Source organism: Rhea pennata, chromosome 1, assembly GCF_028389875.1.
Source record: "Rhea pennata isolate bPtePen1 chromosome 1, bPtePen1.pri, whole genome shotgun sequence".
NCBI lineage: Eukaryota > Metazoa > Chordata > Aves > Rheiformes > Rheidae > Rhea > Rhea pennata.
In genome coordinates, this window is record NC_084663.1 from 52,774,297 (window position 1) to 52,795,397 (window position 21,101).

A 21,101-nucleotide genomic window follows, 5' to 3' on the forward strand; every position below is an offset into this window, starting at 1 on the left:
CTCAGGCTTGCAGTACTTTCATATGAAAGCCAAGGCACTAAATTGTAGTTCTCATTGAAATAGCGCTTCTGAAAGTAACACTTCACCTTGGGACACTCTGAGGGGAGGAAAAAGTGCAAATTCTGTGTGGTCAGCTTGAAGCTCTCTTGTGGAGAAGCAAGATAGACTGGTAGCTGCTGTAATCTGTAACCCTAAGGAAGGGGAGCAGCAGGGAGAGTGTCTCTGCTGATGACATCTTCAGTATTTCTTCCTCCTGGGAGATGATGTTCTTTTTCTGCTACTCACTTACTTTGGGTTTCTTCTCTCTCCCTGCTCCACTCAGTGGACTTTTACTTCCACAGTGTCTGGGAATTGAGTTACTGAAGTTGCAACAGCCACAGGAGTATTTCATCTTTTTCCAAAGGTCTGCAGTCTGTATAAGAGCTGGGAATTTATCTGAGTGCTGTTCTAGCCTACCTTGGGAGTGTTGAGACATGCATACGTAACAAAGTTTCAATAACCAGAATGGGGGCGGAAAAACACCACCGAAAAGCCCAGTAAAACAAAGCTGCTCTTTATTCAGCCTTTTTGTTGTCAGCTCATTATTGCCATGTTAATGCAGACTGAACTACATGTGTTCTTGTTTCTGCGTTATGTTGCCAGCTAAAACTCTTGATAACCTCCAATTTACTTAGCCCTGTGTACAGTAATGATCACAAGTCTCTTCTACTATAATGCCATAATGAGAAAAATGTAATCTGTTTCTCATAGTTAAATATTCTTCCTTAATGAAATAATAGAAGTTTTTGTGTTGCTTTTTGAGTCAGAGGAGCAAATATACTTGATCGTATGCATTGTTGTGATTTGTACAGGTATCTTTTTTTTTTTTTTTTTTTACGCCCTCTCCTTTACTGTACAGATCTGGCTCTTACGCACTGGATATTAAAAGAACGTGGAACGTGTAGACAGTCTGTTGCCCGCGAGTGGCTGCAGCACTTGCCAGGAAGTAGGTAACTTGGGTTCCGTGTCCCTGAATAACTCGAAACTCACCTCTCATCTCCAGGAAAGATGGACCAACCATGTTGTTGATTAGATAAGTTACTGAGAAATACTTTTTTAAAACCCGGGGAATAAACATTTGGCATGGTGACTTAGCATTATTTTGAAAGTGGATTTTCCCAACAGACAGCAAAAGCACTCTTCTGTCACTCTGATGTTGGAATGCTAATGAGGGTTTTCTGGTTGCTCTTTAAAATGCTTAATTACTATTCAGCACTTGCAGATGAGGCCTAAACCACATTGTAAAGTTGTTGTTACAGGTTTGTAATCTCACAGTAGCCCACAGAAGTTGCAAGGTATGATGACCCATTGTTTTATTCTTATGTCTGCAAACAAATTTCGCGTGGAACTTCTGGGGTTTTGAAACTAACTTTGGAAGTTTTTTTTTTCCCTCCTGTCAAGTTGAACTCCATGCTCTCATCAAGCAAATACAGCATGTTAGACGCCAGTTAGTGCTGTCTGTCCAGTGGTTATAATACACAGATGTGTGCTTTATACATTTATGTTTACTATAATTCATTCCAATTTCATTATTACTATACTTTGTGATACTAAGAGTCTGGAAACGCTAAACATTTAAAAATAATAGACTGAGTGATTACTGTTCTTTTTGAATGCAGCTGCTGAGTTGATTTAGGTGTATTTGCATTTTAATATTTCAACCTTGATCAATAGGAGTATGTGGCTATATAATATGGGTATAATCATGAAGTACACTAGCCATTTTCTGTTTTTAAAATTGGTTTTGCAAATGATTTTCCTGTAAACTAGTGTGACTTGTTCTTACAAAAATTGGTTTCTGGGATATATGCATATAACTAATTATGTCAAAAATTCAAATAGTGAAAGGCTTACTATGTGGAAGTTCGTGCTGAAAAGAGAAGGGAGTTGTCAGAAGTATGGTTGTAAATTGCTGAGCTCTGAGATCAAAGAAGAAGATTTGACAACAATAAATCCAAGTATGGGATCACAGCAAATGGGGAAAAAATGATACAGAATTGCAGGATTTTGTTCTTAGTGGCCTTGTATATGAGTTTCAACATACTGAATAGCTCTGTCCAAAGTAGCTGCTGTACTTATGCCTTTAGTTACACAGGCTAAGCGTGGTTGCAGCCACTTCTTAGTTCCATGTGTCCTGAAGTCGGTGATAATTTGTCAGATCCATGTGTTAACAGGGGATGCTTTCAATGAGAGGCTTGTTTAGAATATACTGCTTGCTTAAATTGCGGTTTAGTGCTAATGACTTTCAGAGTGAAGCACCTGATTCTTTATTGTTTTCTTGTGCTTTTTTTAAATCCTTGAGGCTTTTGTTTTTATTTCTTGAGGTCCATTTAAGACCTGCTTAGAAACACTTTGATATAGTTCAGCTTTTCTAGAAAGAATATTAAGTGAGCCTCTCCTGGCGTATAGAGATGTCCTTCTTCCGTGGCCAGTGCCCTTAAAGAAAAAGGGACATTCTGTTCAAAGGCTAGGGTTGGATTGCCATACTGATCAAGTGAGATATTCTTCCTACATTTAATCTTCTAAGACCTGCTACTTTGAAACCTCTTTTGAATCTCTGGTCCTGATCTTGTCTAGAAGGGACTGTAATGCTTTTGGCACTGTATTGCGCTGAGTCTTTTGATGATTGTCACTATGCTTGCCATGCAGAGTCTGATACTGGAACAGTTTCTGATGCAAAAAGCCATCTAGTTATTCTGGAAGGGGGGAAGCTTCGAGCCAATATGAGGGTACAATATGAGAAATTCGTTTCCTGATCTAAGTAGAGACAACATTCACATATTTAGTATTGTAACAAAAATATCTCTTCCCAGCAGAAGACGGCAATGTGTCATCTTATACTTCTTCCTATGGGGCATAATAAGGGCAGTGATAATCCAGATGAGGTTTTTCAGAAAGAGCTATAACTTTTCAGAGAAGTCAGGATGGTATCCTAGTTGTGCCCCCTTGCCTCTCCCCTCCCCCAGTCTTTTGATGCTTCCATAGTCTTTGCTCACACCAATCTCAGATGATGAGAAACTTTAATGCAGTAAACTACCTTCTGCGAAGGCAAGGATCTCAACTTCTAGGGAAGACCACATGATAAACTCAATCAGCTTAATCCATAGAAAGGTAAGAAATATTTTACAAGTGAACCCAGATTTTGCTGAGCTCTGTAAACACTCAGCCTCCTAGAGACTGATGGAAACAGATTTAACACGGTTAAGGGATGAATTGCAGATTTGTCAGGATACTTTCTAAAATATCCTGAAGGCTTTAACAATCATGGCACTTGCCATTTGTGAGATTTCTTCTTCTGGGTTCAAATATTAGTTGCTAACAATAGAAAACTGCTTATTCAATGACCATAGAGACAAAGAAATCTTTTCCTCCTTTGCTCTTGAAAACCTGTATAACCTTTCCTCAGGGAGAACCCATGGTATCTTCTTGTGAGATGGAGTGCATTATCACAGTGATAGATCTCAGCTTTGTTATTAGTAGCAGCCCTCTGAATTCCCCTGTTCAGAGGGAGACCCCCTGTAAGAGAGGGTCCAAAGACAAGATGTATGACGTTTCCTTTATCTCTAAAGCAATGATTGAGCACACTGGGCTTTATTTAGAAGTGATTGATTCTTCTGTAAAACCAACTGTGCAAGCAACATACCTGACTTGCAAGGTCTAGCATCACAGTTTCACACTGTTGGCTGCAGTGGTGAGGGATTGCATCTGTGGAGGAGACAAGGAAATGACCTTACCTTGATGCAAGGGCCTGCTTAGCTGTTGGAGCTAACAGACAACTTTTTAATATACAGGAACTTTGATTTACATCTAACTTCCTTTTTTGGGGAAATTTTGTGATAGTTCTGCACAGAAGCTTTTTGTAGACGGAGATTTTGGAACACATTGAGCTATTTCTTAGTCATGAGTCTGGGCCTTGGTGGTGTTTGATCAGATATTTGGATGTTGGCTGGGTGTCTTTCTTTCAAAAGACTAGTTAGCTCTAATTCCTGGTGGCAGTGGTGGTTGTTTTACCACGGGGGGGGGGGGGGGGGGGGAGGGATGTTAGGGGAATTGACAAAGATTGTGAGATTCATTTTGATACTGCTTTTTCTGGGATATTTGCCCTCACTGAGATACAGGCTTTCTCTGAAGCTGCTCTGGGTGCAGGTGGTGATCTGTTAAAGCCTACTAATGCCAGTTTGAGGGTACTGCCTGTGCTTGTGGTTCTCTCATCCTTCCCATAATGACAGAACTTGGGTAAAGCCTTTCCCATGGCTTTTCTGCCCACTGGGAAGTCTTCCCCTTGCCTGCGATACTAAAGGTTTAGATAGTCTATTTTAAGCCATGGCAGCCTGTTTCCTTGGCCTTTTATCCACAAGGGCAAAATACAGAAGGACAAATGTATTCAGACCAGTTAACAGAGGAATCACTGGGATATGGGCACTTACTACTTGCTTTCAATTTATTTTATCATAAGTATAGCATTGCCCTCGAGGCCAGCCCTGAACTATTGCCAAAGATGGTCTTGAACTTGCAGATCTGAGTAAATATGTAATCAACTAGTTTTCTTCCTAGAAGCCTCAGCCAAGGTTAAAAAAATGCCTAGACTGGAGTTCTTCATTTTGTCAATCTGAGGGGATGCAATCTCTGGCTCTTGCAGAAAATGTTTGAGGATGGATCTGCTTCAAATCTGTGCCCAGTAGAAATCTTGGTGTGATAAGATTTTCTACCAGGTGGTAAACAGGGATCCTTCTGGAGCCTGTTCAAACTGGGCTTGCATAACCTCCCCCACTCTATGGGTCGTGTGCAAGGGAAAACTAATACCTGTAAGTCTCAGCAGCATAACACAGATCTCTAGGTTGCAATTTTTTGGTTCTGCGACTGACCTTTAGTTGCTGTCAGATAAAACTTTACTGTGCTTTTTAAGAGATCTGTTTGCTAATGAGAAGGGACAGCCCCTCTATGAATAAAGTCAAGACAGTCTTCCTAACAAGACGATATGAGGTCTTGAAATGTAGACTTTTTTTTTCTTCCAAATGGGTAAGATTTCAGTTGTAGCTGCCACTAGGTATTATGCCTTTGAGCTATAGTAGGTTAAGATGTCTGATGTACGTGGATGAGATCCTTGGAGATACAGCTACATCAAGAAGCTAGGTCTTGTCTATGATAATAAACATACAGAACAAAAATACTATGGTGGCAAACAGCTAGTTCTAAAGTAATAGTAGCAGTAGGTAAGTTAGTCTCTTCCATGAATACTGAGGGCTTGGAGCTGTATTACAACTCTTAAAATGTAGTGTTGCTCAGGTAATACCACAGATACAGCTCTGAACTCCTCTAAGAGTGGATGAAGCCAATCATTAAACTAAGTAATCTCTTTCAACTTTTTGTAAACTACTGGGAGTCCAGAAAAACCCAGTTATGGACAGTACGTGAATGTTATAGCTAACGATTTTCCACTGTAAGACCTCGTCAGAAATGCTCTTTGCCATAGACTTGCTTGTGCTGACTCTTAAAGGCTTGTGACTGAAAGCATCAATAAACAGTAGTGAATTCAAGGAACTTCAGGTAGTACCTGCAGTGTGAAAGTAGAAACAGATATGGTTCTGCAGATGCACTGTTCTTGTGGTTACCTGACAGATGCAGAGTTCTGTAACATTAAATTCTTGCTAGTGTCTCATAGATATTTTTTCCTGGTCAAAATCAAGTAATATATCTCAGCAGTTCAACATGATTTCCTGATGCACTTCTGTAAAGAGATGTAGAAATTTATGATGGATGTGTCTGCTTGGTTAACTGCTAGTAACCAGCTTCAGGACATCTCCTGAAGCTGATGGAGAGGGTAACTTTTCCTCATAGAAGTCAAACTTTGAAGTCTTTATACTATGTTTTTTATATGGTACATTTCTTTGTTTCTTGTGTTTAGCAGATGGTATATAAGTAACTGCTTGCACTTCTGATAGCTGTATCTGTCAAGTCATAGTCATTGTAAAATGATTTTATAAAAATGAAAGTCAGCTCTAGAGACAGGAAATAAATGATACTACTAGGATTTCTGATAACATTCCTGATGCCTAGGTGCTTCCCCAGCTCAGGAAGTCTCTACACTGGCAACTTCCTTGGCAATATATTTTGTTCCTAATAGTGTCTAATAGGCTCATCGTGTCATGCTGCTTCTTCCACCCCAGTTGTTTTTTTCTAATTACTTTTTTTTTTAACCTCCCCCCTTAAATTTTGTCACATGCAACCTCTGACAGCAAGAAGTTTCACAGTTTAAGCGAGCACTATATGGGATATAAATCTTTTCATGTCTGTTTAAAATGCTTGTTTGTTGTGTGTGTATGTATATCTATCTATATATAATATTCTTAATTCAGCTTTTCCATTTCACTTATGATGATAAGGACCTATCCTACATGCACTTAGTCCCCTCTTTTTGGTGAGTCATTGTCTTGTTTCTTGTGATACTTTGGTATTTCTTGTTATCCTTCTAGTCCTTTCTACATGTGATGAGAGGAAGAGGAGAGTTGCAGAGCTGTTTTCACAACAGGTGCAGTTGCAGTGTAAATTTGTATAGAGACATTGGTTGCTGCTTTTTTCCTAATAATTCCTTGTGTTTAATTTGGCTTTTGACTGCAACTGATCCCTGAGCTGACATTACAATAGATAGTTATGACAGCTGAGAAACCTTGTTCCACGATGTTAATGCATAGTTTGGCCCATCATTGCGTATGTTAATTTAGGATTAGTTGTTTTTTGGTTGCATCACGTTGCATTTAGCAATATTGTATTTCCTGCTATTTTATCACTTTTTTAAATCAGTATTGCATGAGATCCTTCAGCCTTCTGTGCTTCTCTTTTGTCTTTAGAGACGCAAAGTTCTTTGGTATGATCATCTTTGGCTACTTCCTCCTGACTTTCTTTCTCAGATTGCTAACATGTGTAATGACTGCCTCTGATACCAGAGAATCATCTCCCATAGAAGTCCCATAGATGCTGTTCTTCCTCCCTCCCCCCCCCAGCTTCTAAAAATCAATTCTTAATCTGTGAGAGGACACTGCTTCAGTGGCAGCTTAGTTCTTTTAGAGCTTCATGGAACCCTGTTGAACACCTCTTGGGACAATTCTGTTTCCTTCTTAAATTTCCAGTTCACACGCTCTGAGCCCCTTCAGAAATTGCTCATGGTGAATGACTTGTCTCTCCAGAAACAGCTGGGGATTTTTTTTTTTCCTGTTTTGTGCTGTGCGCCTGACTCTAGTTTAACCAGTGTGGCTATGGGACTCGTTCGCAGACTAAACCTTGAAAAGCTGCAGGCTTTTTATAGTTTGTTTTGCACCTGGAGAAAGTAAAGCATTTCTGTTTAGGAATAGATACTTCTTTGAATACTTAATATCTGGCTGAAAGTTGAATCATGTGCAATAAACCCAGTAGGAAAAGATACAGAGAAATTTAAGCTGTTCATTTTCTCTGCAGTATCTTCAATGCTCTTATAGCTGACACCTTTTTTCGTTACAGGAAAAGTCTATGAAGTTCCTTTTTAAAGTCTTTTTACTATCAACTTTTGCTCTTACAAAGCTGCTGCTGCAAATGCATATTAAAACATCTATGTAAACTTACTAGCAAAGAAATTCTAAGGTTTAGGCACACTGGTGAGAATTATACTCCTCCCCTAGCCACAACACATGCTTTTGTTATGTACTAGTGATCGTAGACTTTATGAAAGTAAACTTGCAAACAACTTCAAAAATAATCCTGTGGAGGGGGAAAAAAACTAGTCAAATTCTTAAGCTAAATAGCATTAAAAATACAAATAAGAAATCAGTTTTTCTGCTTAGAGTTTAAAGAGATTTATTCTTCCTTTTTTTTTCTTTCACCCCACCAAGTAAACCTTGTATTAAAATAAGCAAGTAGGTTATCAACTGAATACTGAATCAGCAGGTATTGTAAAACAAGATTTTGATGGTTTTCAGGCTCTGTGTATTAATGCATTAGGACATGTAGGGATATATACAATCATTCTAAGAAATGCAAGAGATCTCAGTACTGGGGTACTGCTTAGTATATTCAAGATTTTTTGTAATACATAATGACTGGGAACCACACTTCATGCATCAGCATCCAGCTACAGGTTTTTGGATGTTACGGTCTTTCTGAAGGTGCAAGCTTTCCTTGAAAATTCAAAGTTCAATTTAGTAGGCTTGATGACCCTAAGCAGAAGGATTCTCGCTTTGTTTTTCCTGTGCTGAGTCAGGAACACTTTGAGGTCATCCTTCGATTACTGTCCTCTCCACCCTTAAGAAATGGCTGGAACAAAATGTAACAGGCTCATTTCACTTCAGGTCTGTATTTGTAAGTTTTTTTTTTTTTTTTTTCCCAAGTTGTCTTGATTGTAGCTCATTGCACTGTATGTCTCCTCTTCAGTGCAAGCAAGCTGTAGAGCACAGCATATTCAAGAAGTGATGTACATGGAGAGAAATCACTGAATTTGCCTGATTTAAAAAAAAAAAAAAAAAAAAGTGGAGCTATTCATTTTGATTTGACCAAATCTAACCGGTGTCATTAAAGTGGAGTACTCAGTTCAGAGTTGGAAATACTTTAAATGGTGCAAAAAAGCTGACAGACTAAACCAGAAACTTTGTCAGATGGCATTACTGCTCTGACAATTTTCCTTGAGCCGTTCCTCATAAAGAGGAATGGCTGTAGCTGCACTACTGTGCTACATGACATCTTCAGATTCAGGAACAGTAAGTTATTTTTTTGTTTTAAGATCTATCCTTCAGTGTCTCTGGGCAGCTTTTACCTTTTCAGTAGTGGCACGTAGGCTGATTAGTGGTTGTTTTTGATTGTATTATCACTTCTTTATTCTCTTACTGTCCCCTTCAGCTGAAGTGAAGTGGTTTAGTTAGTAGTCACTTGCTGTTCAGGACTCTGTTCATAGCACCAATCTAGATATGGAAACTTTTTTGAGAGGGAAAATTGTTGTTCCTTCTAGCTGTCTATGGGAACAATTTCAGTTTTGTGGGAGAGTATCTCTGGATTTCTCTCTCTCTCTCTCTCTCTCTTTTTTTTTTTTTTTTTTCCTCTGGAATATAGATTTTCTTACATACATATTCAGATGGTTTTTCCCTTACTACTTTTTTCTTTTGAAGTCTGTAGAAACTTCCAGGAGTGAAACACATTTCCTGCAGATATTTAATCTGTACCATTCAGACTGTTCTGATTATCACAGTTCTTAAGGTCCTGTGGAGGCTTCACTCCTTCATGGCATCCAGGAGGACACTGAATTATCAGGAATAAAGTTACAACCTGGAAAATCAGATGATGATTGAGATCTCCGTAGAGTGTCCATATAATTCCAGGGCAAAATGATGATCAAAAATTATTCTACTTTAATTTTCTCCTAAATTAGGATTAGACTTGAAGTAATACCAGGACTCAAGTAATACCAATACTTGAGTAGATAATACCAGGACAGAAGGTAAGCATTCACATGAGTGCTTCACAGGTTCTGACCAGGGAAGTTACAAAGAAGCAGAGGTTTATTTCATACATGCGTACATAAAAATGTATATGTGCATATATATAGATATGTATATACAATAAAAATAGATATGTGTGCACATATGTACCTATATATGGGGCAGGGGATCGGTTTTGCAAACACTGCAAGGAAAGATCCCTGGTTCTGACGAGTCTGCTTGCCTGGAAGCAAGTAGTAATCCCATAAAGTGTGCAGGCGTTCAAGCTGCTGTTATTGTTCCTTGCCTGCTTGATTTCAAAATGCCTTCTGATTTTTGAGGCAATATATTTAAAGAATTTGAAAGATAAAGATACAACCACTGTAATATATTAAGGGAAGATACTATCTGAGAGTTTAAGGATGTTCACTGTAGTGCTGTATGTCGCTGTTGATTTATTCAATAGGTTGTGCAGAATACTTCATGCCAGTCCTCTACTCTCTGGCATCAGCTGCCAGCGAGTTTCAAGATGGAGTTGTGGGCACTGAGGAGTGTCTGAATCTCAACAATGGGTTTTTCTTCTTCTGAGCTCAGTGCTTTGCATTTATTACTTGAGATTAGCAGATGCACTCAAGCTGGAATCGCTGCTCATCCAGAATCTATAGAGGAGCTGCATAAGGCGTCTTCTGTGCAGATTTCTCAGTCTTGGACTTGTTTTGATGCTTTGCCCTCTAGTCCAACCCAACTAAGTCCATGTGCTTGTTGTTGCAGGGAATATGGAAAAATGCGGGAGGCCTAATATCATTGTTAAGAAAACAATAATTAGGCCAGTGTTCATATCAACCTTAAGCTTTTCTAATTTCAAGGATGCTATAGAATGAAACTGAGGTTTTCACTAAACATTGACCGGGTATTCCAGACCTTGTTTTTTGAAGCTTTAAGCTATATTGTTAAGCTTTAGATGAATAATTCTTAGTTTTATTTGTGTCTTGCTAATACTGAAAAAGAATGACTTAATACTTTGATTTATATTTCACTTCCCTTCCTACACTTCATTTTCTTTCTACTTAAGTCAGATGGCCTGAAGCAGATTGTGGAAGTAAGAATTATGTTCAAGGGGATTCTCAGTTGGAGGCAGGGGGTAGAAAACCCAACCTTTCCCACAGCTTTAGCATAAATAGAAATTTTCTATTTGCAGTGTCTTTTTAAAGTACTGATATATGGCTGTTTTGCCTTTCTGTTTTGTTATCATGTAGTATTGCTGTGACAGTTCTGATTCATGTGGAAGAGTTAAGGAATTTAGATAGTTTCTGAGATACTTAGCAGGTAAAGACAAGGAACTACTGGATAATCATCCTGTTTTCCACTTTATACCCAATTTTCTACAAGTCATTTCAGGAGTTCTATGTACTAAACAAATGTTTTTGTAATGCATACTGCTACAAATAAGAATGTGCATCTCTCGACAGCTTTTATGCTTCCTCTTATACACCCTCACCTTCCACTCAGCTTTAGCTTCTGGCATCAGGTATTATTTTCAGGGTAGCTTCTGAAGTACGTATGGTAAGTAGTGGATTCTGTTGCCTTAAGAACAAAACATACCACTGAATTTGTAAGAACCTGAGATCCTTGGGTACCTGAATTTTCATAGAAATTCAAAGAGGAAGATTTTTTATGCTGTAGTTAAGATGGCTTTTTGCTTTTGGGGCAAATAACAGATAATGTGTATGCTAATGAAGAAGGCATTTAGCTAATAAATACTAAAAATAATCCCTGGGGCTCTCTTTGCAGAGAGTCTAGCTGAAGATTCTTTTTTCCTTCACTGATAACATAAAAACTTGGGAATGAATATGAGAACAAATGAATAGGATGCAGGATTTTTCACTGCATAGTACAACTCTTTTAATTGAGTGCAATTTGACAGACAGGCTAGGATTTCTAAAGATGCTGCAGTGGTCTTGTTTGTGCTGCACCATGAAAATGCAAATGAGAGTAAAAGCTGCACTGCCCTTTAATGCAAATTTTGTTAAAATCCGATATGTTTCTTTAAAGAATCCTATGTTGGTGTTCTGTGCTTCAGTGTACTTCAGTGGTAATGTTTTTTTCAGGCATCCTTTCAAGTTAATACTAGTTGTAACATTAAGCTTATGTGAACCTAGTGCAGCTGGAGTTAAGGTCAAAAAAAAAGTTCTTCTGTTAAATTATCCAGATGATGGCTGTGGGCAGTGTTGCAAAATGTGGATTATATTCAAATACAGTCTTGCATTGTTAGGTGGGCTGATTCTTGTGTGCACATGTGAATTTCTGGGCAGTCTCTCTTTAAAGAGACTTGGAGCTCGTCAGAACTCGGCTTTCTTCATAATTGGATCTGGGAATACTTGGCTGTTATTGTTAAGCATACAGTCTAATACAAGCTAGCACAAGATGTTTTCATTAGAAAATGACACGTTCTTACCTCTCTTTTTCAGAAGAGAAAAACAGTTTGATAAAAACTAATAGCCAGAGCCTGGAGCAAATTCTGTCTTTCTTGCCTTTTGGATGAAGACATCCTAGGAAAATGTGTATAGGCTGAATGGCATCAGAGACCAGCAGAAAGTGAGAGGGCTGCCTAGGAGATGAGCAAAGAGCTCAGTTGAGCTGCTTCTAGGGAGAGGTGGAAGAACAGACTGAAATCCTGGACAAAGAGGAAGGGTAGAACTAACATAGTAACTTGAGCTTGATTTATAAAAGAAAACAGTCTCTTTTAAAGTGAGTCTCTATTTCAGGTCATGTCTCTTAAAATAAGTTTACTTAAGACCTCCCATCAAAATCATTTTGAAAAGTGGTATAACATTGATCATCTAACTACAATTTCTTAGTCATTTGAATTAACCCTTCCTCTGTTAGGCAGCATTCAATGTAATCAACACGCAAATCATTGTAGAGTTCAGTAGCTAGCTAACTGAAATCTGTTTAACTGCTATACCAACTTTTCTTACCAGCAGAGGGAAGCTATGTCAGTTTAATTTACTAGTTCACTGATTTGCTCACTTTAACTAGAGAAACTAATTCTCTTAAGGTAGAAAAATTTGGGGGTTTTCTCAGAATGATCTGCTATACTGGTTCTGAAGTTCTGAAGGATTTGGTGATATAAGCTACTGATAAGTGTGCTACCTTTGGATAACTTAAGTTTTGCCTAAGTATTGTTTTATGTTATGAGCACATCTGAGTGCTTAATATTGCTTTTGTATTTCACTGGTTTAAAAATTCCATCAAAATTTTGTTTTTTAAAGTGTTATGACATGCATCAATGACTTTTTAAGGTTTTTTCTTAGTCCAAAGAAATAGGTTATATACTGGAAGAGCAGCAGCTTAAGTACATAGATGCAGTTCTTCCATTGGGTTAGTTTAAAACAAACAAGCAAACAAACAAAATCCAGAACCCCTCTCCCAAGCTATTTTTTTAAAAAAGAAAACCGTTAAAGACGAACGTATTCTGATAGTTACCAATAGAATAATTTGCCTTTCAGATAAAAAGTTAAAATCAATTTAAATTGAGGGGAGAGGAGGCTTAACTTGCACTTTGTCTTAAAATTGGTAGTTTAAGTCAATGCATGCTGCATAAAAGGCAATGGAAGGATAAGAAATCCATAAAAAACTAAGCTGCTTCAGTTCCACAAATTCCTGATTTTACAGGTTGTCACACATGGTTGAGTTGTAGCTTAAAGCTGTCACAGTCAACATCTCCAAATTTACTCAGGACAGCAGCAATGAGGCATTTATGTTTATGATTTTTTAATCTTCAGAGGTAAAAGTGTTAAAAATGGTTGTTTGAAATGTTAAACACATAGCAGTAATGGTACTTCACTGAATTTGGTTTCTGCCACAGCTTCTGTGCTTTGCTGGAGGGTGTTTGAGTGGCTAAACAGTATTAGCCAGTATTAGCCATAAAAACCTCAGCCTGCTGGGGTCCTTTAGGCAGATGCTGAATGTCTTCTATTACATTAGTGGCTGGCTGCCTTTACAATTAAATACTATCATATTGCAAACAGATTGGTACAAGTACATGCCTTAATGAAGCTGTTAATCTCTAAGCCATCTGTCTTTCACAATACACTGCTTTTTGCAGTACTGTTCTGATATTATTTCAGTACTAGTATTTGATTCTTTTGTAATAAAAATCAGTATGCCCAGACCTCATACATGGAGAAAATTAATGTTAGGACTTGTCTACTTCTTATGCTTGGAAAGAAGAGTTTTCCACCCCTATTGATGCTTTATTGGCTTAAAAGGAGGATAAATATATGCAGCACCCCAGTACAGGGCAGCCTCACTTTGCAAATAATTCAGTCATTCCCTAATGCTGTCTGCTACTGAGTGCTTACTAAGAAAATAAATATATACAAACACACACACTAGTGTGGTGTGTAGGTACCCTGTTTGCAATGCGATGTGTAGGTACCTTGTTTGCAAAATGAGGCTGCGCTGTAGTGGGATGCTGCATGAACAGAATAAAGACCATCTGATCCTAAAATGTGCTGTTTTATAACTAGTTATGGTTGCTGCAGGATCATTAGGTTGGTCTGTCTAGATCCTCTTTTTGACAGTGACTAGCAGCTGATGTTTAGAAGAAAAAGTCCAAGAAATTGAGTAACATCCTTTTTCCCAGTAATGAGAAATTTAGGGAATTCAGGATAGTTCAGATAGAACTTCATCTTATGGTTAACAACTGGTGGATGTATTCTGCATGATATCTCTTTACATGTGAATATTTTTGATATCCTTAACATCCTTTGACAATTACTTGTAATAGTTTTTATACAGCAAATTAGATACCTGAGTATGGCTTTTTTTGTTTAACTTATTGCTTGAGCATCTCCTGCTTGTCTTGTGTACTTGGAAACAATCATTGTTGAATCTGCGTTTCAAAGTTATGTGTTGCTATCTGTGACATAGGCTTTTAAAATACTTGAGTATATAGTTGTGTAGTCCACTTCTGGCTCACTATCCAGGTGCTTTTGACTTGTGTTAAAATATAGAGCTATAGATATAAAAAGAAATCTGATGAGGACATAAAGAAAAAATAAGGATTGTTAGTATTTGAGATCTAGTATGACTGAAGGTGGGAAATAAATTTAGACAATTATACAGCAATGTTGTTCTACCTTTGAATGAAGCAACCTAGATACTGGAGTTTTTGTTGGATAACTGTGTCCAAATTTTTATTTGCTTGTACATAAATTTATCAGGATCTTGGCTTGTTTTCTTTCTAAATAAAATTTGACATCTTGATACTGCTCATAATTTTTGAGGAAGTGATTTAAGTAATCTCTTAATTGGTGCTTATACCTTACAGGTAGTATGTAGCCTTTTATGCCTGAAAGCTTTCAGACTGTTCATGGTGTGTAGCTTTTTTGCCACATATTTGTCTTAAACTATTTTATGTTTGCACTGGATTTGTAAAGAATGATCAGTTTTCATTTAGCAGGTGGCACCTGACTCTTTTTGTTATTAGGGTACCTTGAGGCCGTTGCATTGAAAGCTATCTAGTGAATTCTTTGGCTGCTTTTTGCAGTGTTGCAGAACGCGCTGCTTGAGCAGTTGCCATGTCTGGTTGCTTGTTCTGCCTCTTCACTGGGGTGGCACAAGCTTTTGCTGTGGCCGTGTGATGAATAGGTTGGGCAGGGAGGCAATTGATTTAGGTGAAATATGGCCTAGTAAAAACTTCTTTTCGTGGGGCGGGGGGAGACGTGGGTTCAAGTGACAGTACAAGCACTTAACCTGGCAGAATTCAAAGTGGTGATTTGAAGATGGGAAGGAATGACTACAGGCTGAAAATACAAGAGAGAAGCATTCAAGGTTTTTTTAGAGAGATGTAAAGCAGAGGAATCTCCAAAGACTTGATTTTGACCTCTGAGGTAAATTGGGCATGACCCTAGTCAGTATAACATTGGGTTTAGAAATACTGAGATGGCTCCCTGATCCCTGGTAATACTTTCTAAACATATGGGACTCTGTCCACCTCTTTCCTTTTTTACTCGCTGATCGTACTGTGATCAAAGTGTTGCTGCAGACCACAGAATGAATAATAAACCTTATTATTCCAGAGAGGAGACATGAGAAAAAACAGATTGTGCAATTACTGGGCATGATATTACAGCTTACTTTAAATGTTCAGCATTATTGGAAAAGAAGTAGGAAATAAGCCTTTCCTCTCTCTAAAATGAAAATTAACTTGGAGGCATTGGGGAGCTACTGTCTTGCCACTGAAGTGTCCTTATTCTGAGTCAGCAACAGTGCTGTAAATTTTTTTTTTTTTTTAAAGAAAAGCACAGCCTATTTTCAGCACTTCTTCCCATGTTCTCCTGATAAAGTATTAACCAGGTGACTGTAAAATATCATTGATGTGAGGGAAGAGGTTGTGGCAGAAAGGGATCATTCTCACTTTCTAGCATTCCAAAAAACCTACAGACAAGTATAGTATAGTATGTCAAAGAGGGGGCCTACAAACGTTTCCTGAATTTCTTCTGTATTGTCTAGACGACCTAATTAAGACTTGAGACTAGATGTGTTAATGACTGGAGTATTAATCTGTGATTTGGAACCTGCATATTTGATCTCTTTAATACAAGCTTTCTGGGAGCCCTGAACCACTTGCTGAATCTTCCACAGTTCTGCTTGTTTGAACAATTAAAAAACTTACCTTTCTATGCAGCTCATCTATGAAAGAGATTTGGATGTAAACATTCAGTTGGTTACTGTAATATGATGAAGCGATAGCCTTTGGAGACGAAAAGAAATAAAGACTGTTTTCATATCAGTGGAGTTACCAGGGAAAGAACATAATCCAAATGCCCCTGGAGAAAGACCAGTCAGCATTCCCTTGCCCTGCATGGAGGAGGATGCTATGCTGAGGAAACTGCTGTTGCTCTGCTTAATCAAGAAAGAGGAATATTTCATTATAACTCTCTTTACATTCTACCCTTTCTACCTCTGGCTTTTAAATAGAATAGACATTTCGTTTGGAAAGAGAACTGATACTTCAGCACAGCGAGCATGAGAATTGCCAGTGAACTGGCTTTTTTGTGATGTTACACAGGCAGAATCCAACTGCTCGTTTTCGAGACTTCTTGGGGGCTAATGACTTTTGAAAGATACAAGGCCGTGAAAAAATGTATGAGTTTCTGTTTGCATAAGTTTAACAAACCTTTGCTTAAGGTTGAGTGCATAGACTCCGACCTGTTTCACTTCAAGTGTCAGGTATGTTTGAACTTCAAGTGAAACATTAGCTAACACATACCTCCTTTTCCCCCTTTTTTTCTTCCTTCGAGAGGCCCCAAATCTTCAAATATTTTCTGGGATGCAAGTCGTCTTATTCAGTTTTTCTTGACTTCGTTTTGACAGCTTTTGGCTGTGATACTTTCAGTGCCTTAAAGCAAATAGTAGGCTGAATTAATTTCATTGTCTGACTAAGGCGAAGAATATGTCCATGTCCTGTGGGGCTAGTTGCCGCCTGATGGCGTACTTTAAGTTTAAACTTTATTTACTGAAATGAACTGCCAGTGAGTGGAAACGTTTCAAGTATTTAATATGAGAAGGGGGTGAAAAGCATGTCTTAAGGAAAAAGAATGGGTAGGAGGCTAGCTGCTTTTTCCTCTCTCCTGTTTTCCCCTCTCCCAAACATATGGACAATGAACTGCTGCAAGCTAAGTTTGCTCGCTTGAAGTAAACATGGAAAAAAGCAGTGTATGTATCTGAAATAAACTCAAGTCACTAGCTTATATTAGAAGGAAAGCTGTTCAGAAGAGTACCTTCAAATAACAGCATCTTTCTTTTCCCCCAACTTCAAAATTCTGAGGATTTAATTGAAAGAAACAGTTAGATGGTGAAGCTGACTAGATGCAGCTGTCAGATCCACTCAGTAAACAGTTTTGGAAGTTAACGAAAAATTATTATTTTTTTTTTCAATTTGAGTACTTATTTGGAAAAGAGAACTTTACCTTAGCCTCATGTCTTGTCCCTTCCAAGAGACCAACTGATTAGTTCTATATTCTGCTTGTGTTACCTTACCTATTACAAGCTGACCACATGTGAAAGACATTGCTGGACATTGTCCACCTCTGCTTCATCCTTGTATGTGTGGAAAATTTTGGCTTAGTCTTCTGTAAACGGGATGAGGAACTGCTGGAGCCCTGATTCATTGCAGTTGTCAATGTTGTGAAAATTGTATGGCCAAATTCTTGCTGCTTGTGTCATGCGCATGCATGACTGACCTTCTTTTCTCCTGAGATTCTGTTAATTTAATCTCTTTGAAGGTGACCCCAAAGACCAAATTTTCTGTATTGAATGTATGTAATCTTAGCTTTCACTTCTTGCTACCACTATGTAAGTTCTCCTGTGATGTCAATCTTAAAATGAATTGTTTTTGAGAACAGTTTGAAATAGCCTTAGAGCCAGTTATGCTACATTTCTTGGTAATGCTATATGAACAATGCATCAATGTTGCCTTGCTCTGCCTGCTATTTATTCATTTTGGAAAAATAAGTGTTGTTCTGATGCAGAAGTGTCACACAATTCCTGGTATATAAGCACCACTGAATTGGAGATGCACTTCAATGGAGAACCTCTAAATGGGATGCTTGAATGGTCTTTTCCCAAGTAAATAAATATTGCCTTTCACTTAGTTTCAAAAAACATGGCACACAGCTGCTCTTCACTCCTTGTTGGAAAATAACAGGCCATTTGCTGACTGAAGCAAGCTATTGGCATTATTGCTAGCAGCTGCTGAACTCTTAGTGTTAACTTAAACAGCTCATAAATGTTAATCATGTTGCAATTTTGTTAGAGAGCCTGTCTGTATATCCCAGAGGCGCTAGCTAATATGTCACTTTTTCCTCGTGAGCAGATGACACTTCTTAGCAGAGATTCCAAATAAAAACTTCATAATTCAGTAGTTTTGCTATGATAAGTGAAATTTTTTAAAAACTGCATTTTTTTCTAGCTACAGTTCCTCTAGTACTAGTATTGCTTTATTCAGATGCTTCAGTAGGCTCAGCAGTGCCAAATGTGCAGTGGAATGAGTACACAGTTGAACAGAACTTGCTCTCTGCTTACTGACTTGTTTGGAGGTCTATGATGAAGTCAAATCAAACTGAAGAAAATCTATGCTGTTCATTGCATGCTTCAGTTTAAAATCAATTTCATACGAGAATGGTTTTGCTGTACACAAGTGTGAAGTTTAAATTTTGAATTTCCTGTATGCAAATTAAGTTTATTAAAATAATGATTGCTGTAGAAGTGTGTATTATCTGCATAAAGAGGAATTAAATAGTGCCTTTTCTTAATCTACCTCACCGCTCTGCCAGTGGTAATGTCGTCTTAAACACAAGGCAAAGTTGCCAGACAAACCAATCCTCTTTTCCTTCTTTCACCTCAGATTCTACTCTTGTTCTTTCAGTAGAACACTGGTGACATCCCAGAACCTGACTTTTTTTTTTTAAGGCCTGTCAGAATAACTAATACACTTTTATCGATACTTTTATTACTGGTAAGTGTTACATTATGAGTTCGTTAACTTTTTGATGTTAATGATTTTGGAGGTCAGAAAGAGGGCAATGTTGTTACTAGTGCATGCTGCATAGGGGCGTAATGCTTACTGCGTCTGGAATCTGTTCCTTCACCTTTACTTTCATGAGAGCATTTAATGGAGCTTTGAAATGTTCTTTATGGCAGTGGTATATGTTTAGCAGGATTGTACTTCATACCTGTAGGCTATCCTCCCTACTAAGCTAAGGTAGGAGTCCTAGTCTAAATTGCAGTTAGTCTAAGTTGCTGGTATCAGTTTATGAGCAATGGTTAACCTGACCCAGGGTGTGACCATTCCCATACAAAGCTGTATCTTTGTTACCATTGCGTCTACACTACCTGTATGTATATGGGTGGTGCTTCAGGGGTATGTGTGTGTGTATGTGCTGTTTCTCTTCAGGGGTCTCTTCTGGCTAGTTGCAGAAAAATTCCTGTCCCTGAAGGAAGGTGTGGGACAGGCACTGCAGGCTGAGGCTGAATTGATCTTTCCTGTAGAGCGCAAGGTCCTAACTTCACTTGGAACTGTCTTGGCTTTACCAAATATGCAAACGAGCATGATTCAGAGTGCAGATGATCGTAAACATGTCAGTCTTGTGCTGGTGTCAGTCTGGATCAAAAGATACAGAAGACCACAGACTTGGACTGTAGTATGTGTTGATCCATGAGTAGTGGTTTGGTCTCAAAACATTCAACCTTCTTGATTTGGAGGGCAGGAGTAAATGTTCATCTTTTTCCTCAAACAGTTGGACATGAAGTTTTGTCTGTGGACTTGCTCCTAAAGGTCTGGAGAAAGACCTATGTTCTAGCAGTTTTTGGTTAGAGATAAAAGAGAAAACTCCCTGGGAAAGTAGAGGAGTTTCCAAATTGTGTGTGTGGTTAAATTGTAGTTCTGTGTGCATAACATCATGTGATTTTTGCAGGAACTGGAGAGTGGTGCTTGACTTTAAGAAACTTTCTACTCTTTTGGCTTAGCATGAAATTTCATGCTAATTTCTTAGTAAGCTTCTGACCAAGCAAACTTTTAGTGCAGAAAGTTCAAGAAAATAGCACAGGAAGCATGACTACTGTTCTAAGAAATTCATAACTGTAAAAGGAGTTTGGAATCTTTAATATTTTTGAGCTTTATTTGAAAAGAAGTGGTGCAGTCCATCACAGGCAGTATGACCAGCTGAACATCTATTCTAGTCGCATCTTTTTGAATGTTTGGGGTGGGAGGAGGCTATATATGTAGGTGTAACAGGCACACCCGTTAGTCATTTCTTTTCAATGGATGTCTAGTTCTTTTTTTTTTTGGCTTCAGAAGAGCCATGTGAAACCTGTTTTCCTTTTATTCTTTCCCTCAGCAATACATTCATGTCACCTGCAGCAGGTCAAGACAGCTTTCTGAGATTAGTTATAAATTCAAATATCCAGAACTAATTTATTGGGGGGAAAAGAAAAAACACTAATTGAACCTCTCAGTGAGGACTGTATGCATTTTGTTTTCAGTGTGAAGGTAACTTTTGTAGCTTTTTTTTTTTAACCTAACAATATGAATAGTATTAGAATGATTGAATTTAGAAAATGGTGACCTGAATTTTACTACTTTTCAAAATTACGATCCAGAAATTGCTTATTGTGGCTACATTCTAAGTTGAAGGTTTGATAGGTTGTTTCAAGCATGTGTATATATTGGGCTTTGTAGATTTGATGGTGATGAAAAGCCTAAATGACTCATTGAAAGTTGTCTGATACATGTAGAAAATTGTGCGCCTGTGCCAAGACAAATCTTGGCAAGCACTATCTAAAAGGTAGTCTTATGATTGGTCTCAGATCAGTCTCTGGACCTGAAAAACAGGAGGAACAAAGAAATGAATTCTTCTATGTAAGAAGCTTTCTTTGTTCTTCTGTGTTTGATAATTCTGTACCCTTACTGAAATGTCTGAATGGATGACCTAAAAGTTGTTCCAAACCTTTGAGCAAAGGAATTATTTGCTGTCAAACATGAAGTCCTGGAATCAAGGATTTGATTTTGGTATTTGTAGAAGACTTCAAGCACTCACTAAATGGAGCTGACAAGAT

The 21,101-nt window shown here is 38.1% G+C and overlaps 1 protein-coding gene across 5 annotated transcripts in view; it reads left to right on the plus strand.

Moving 5' to 3' along the window:
* Positions 1–21,101, plus strand: part of CNOT4 (CCR4-NOT transcription complex subunit 4) — an 81,645-nt gene that overhangs the window by 14,652 nt on the left and 45,892 nt on the right. The gene's annotated exons all lie outside the window — the stretch shown is intronic.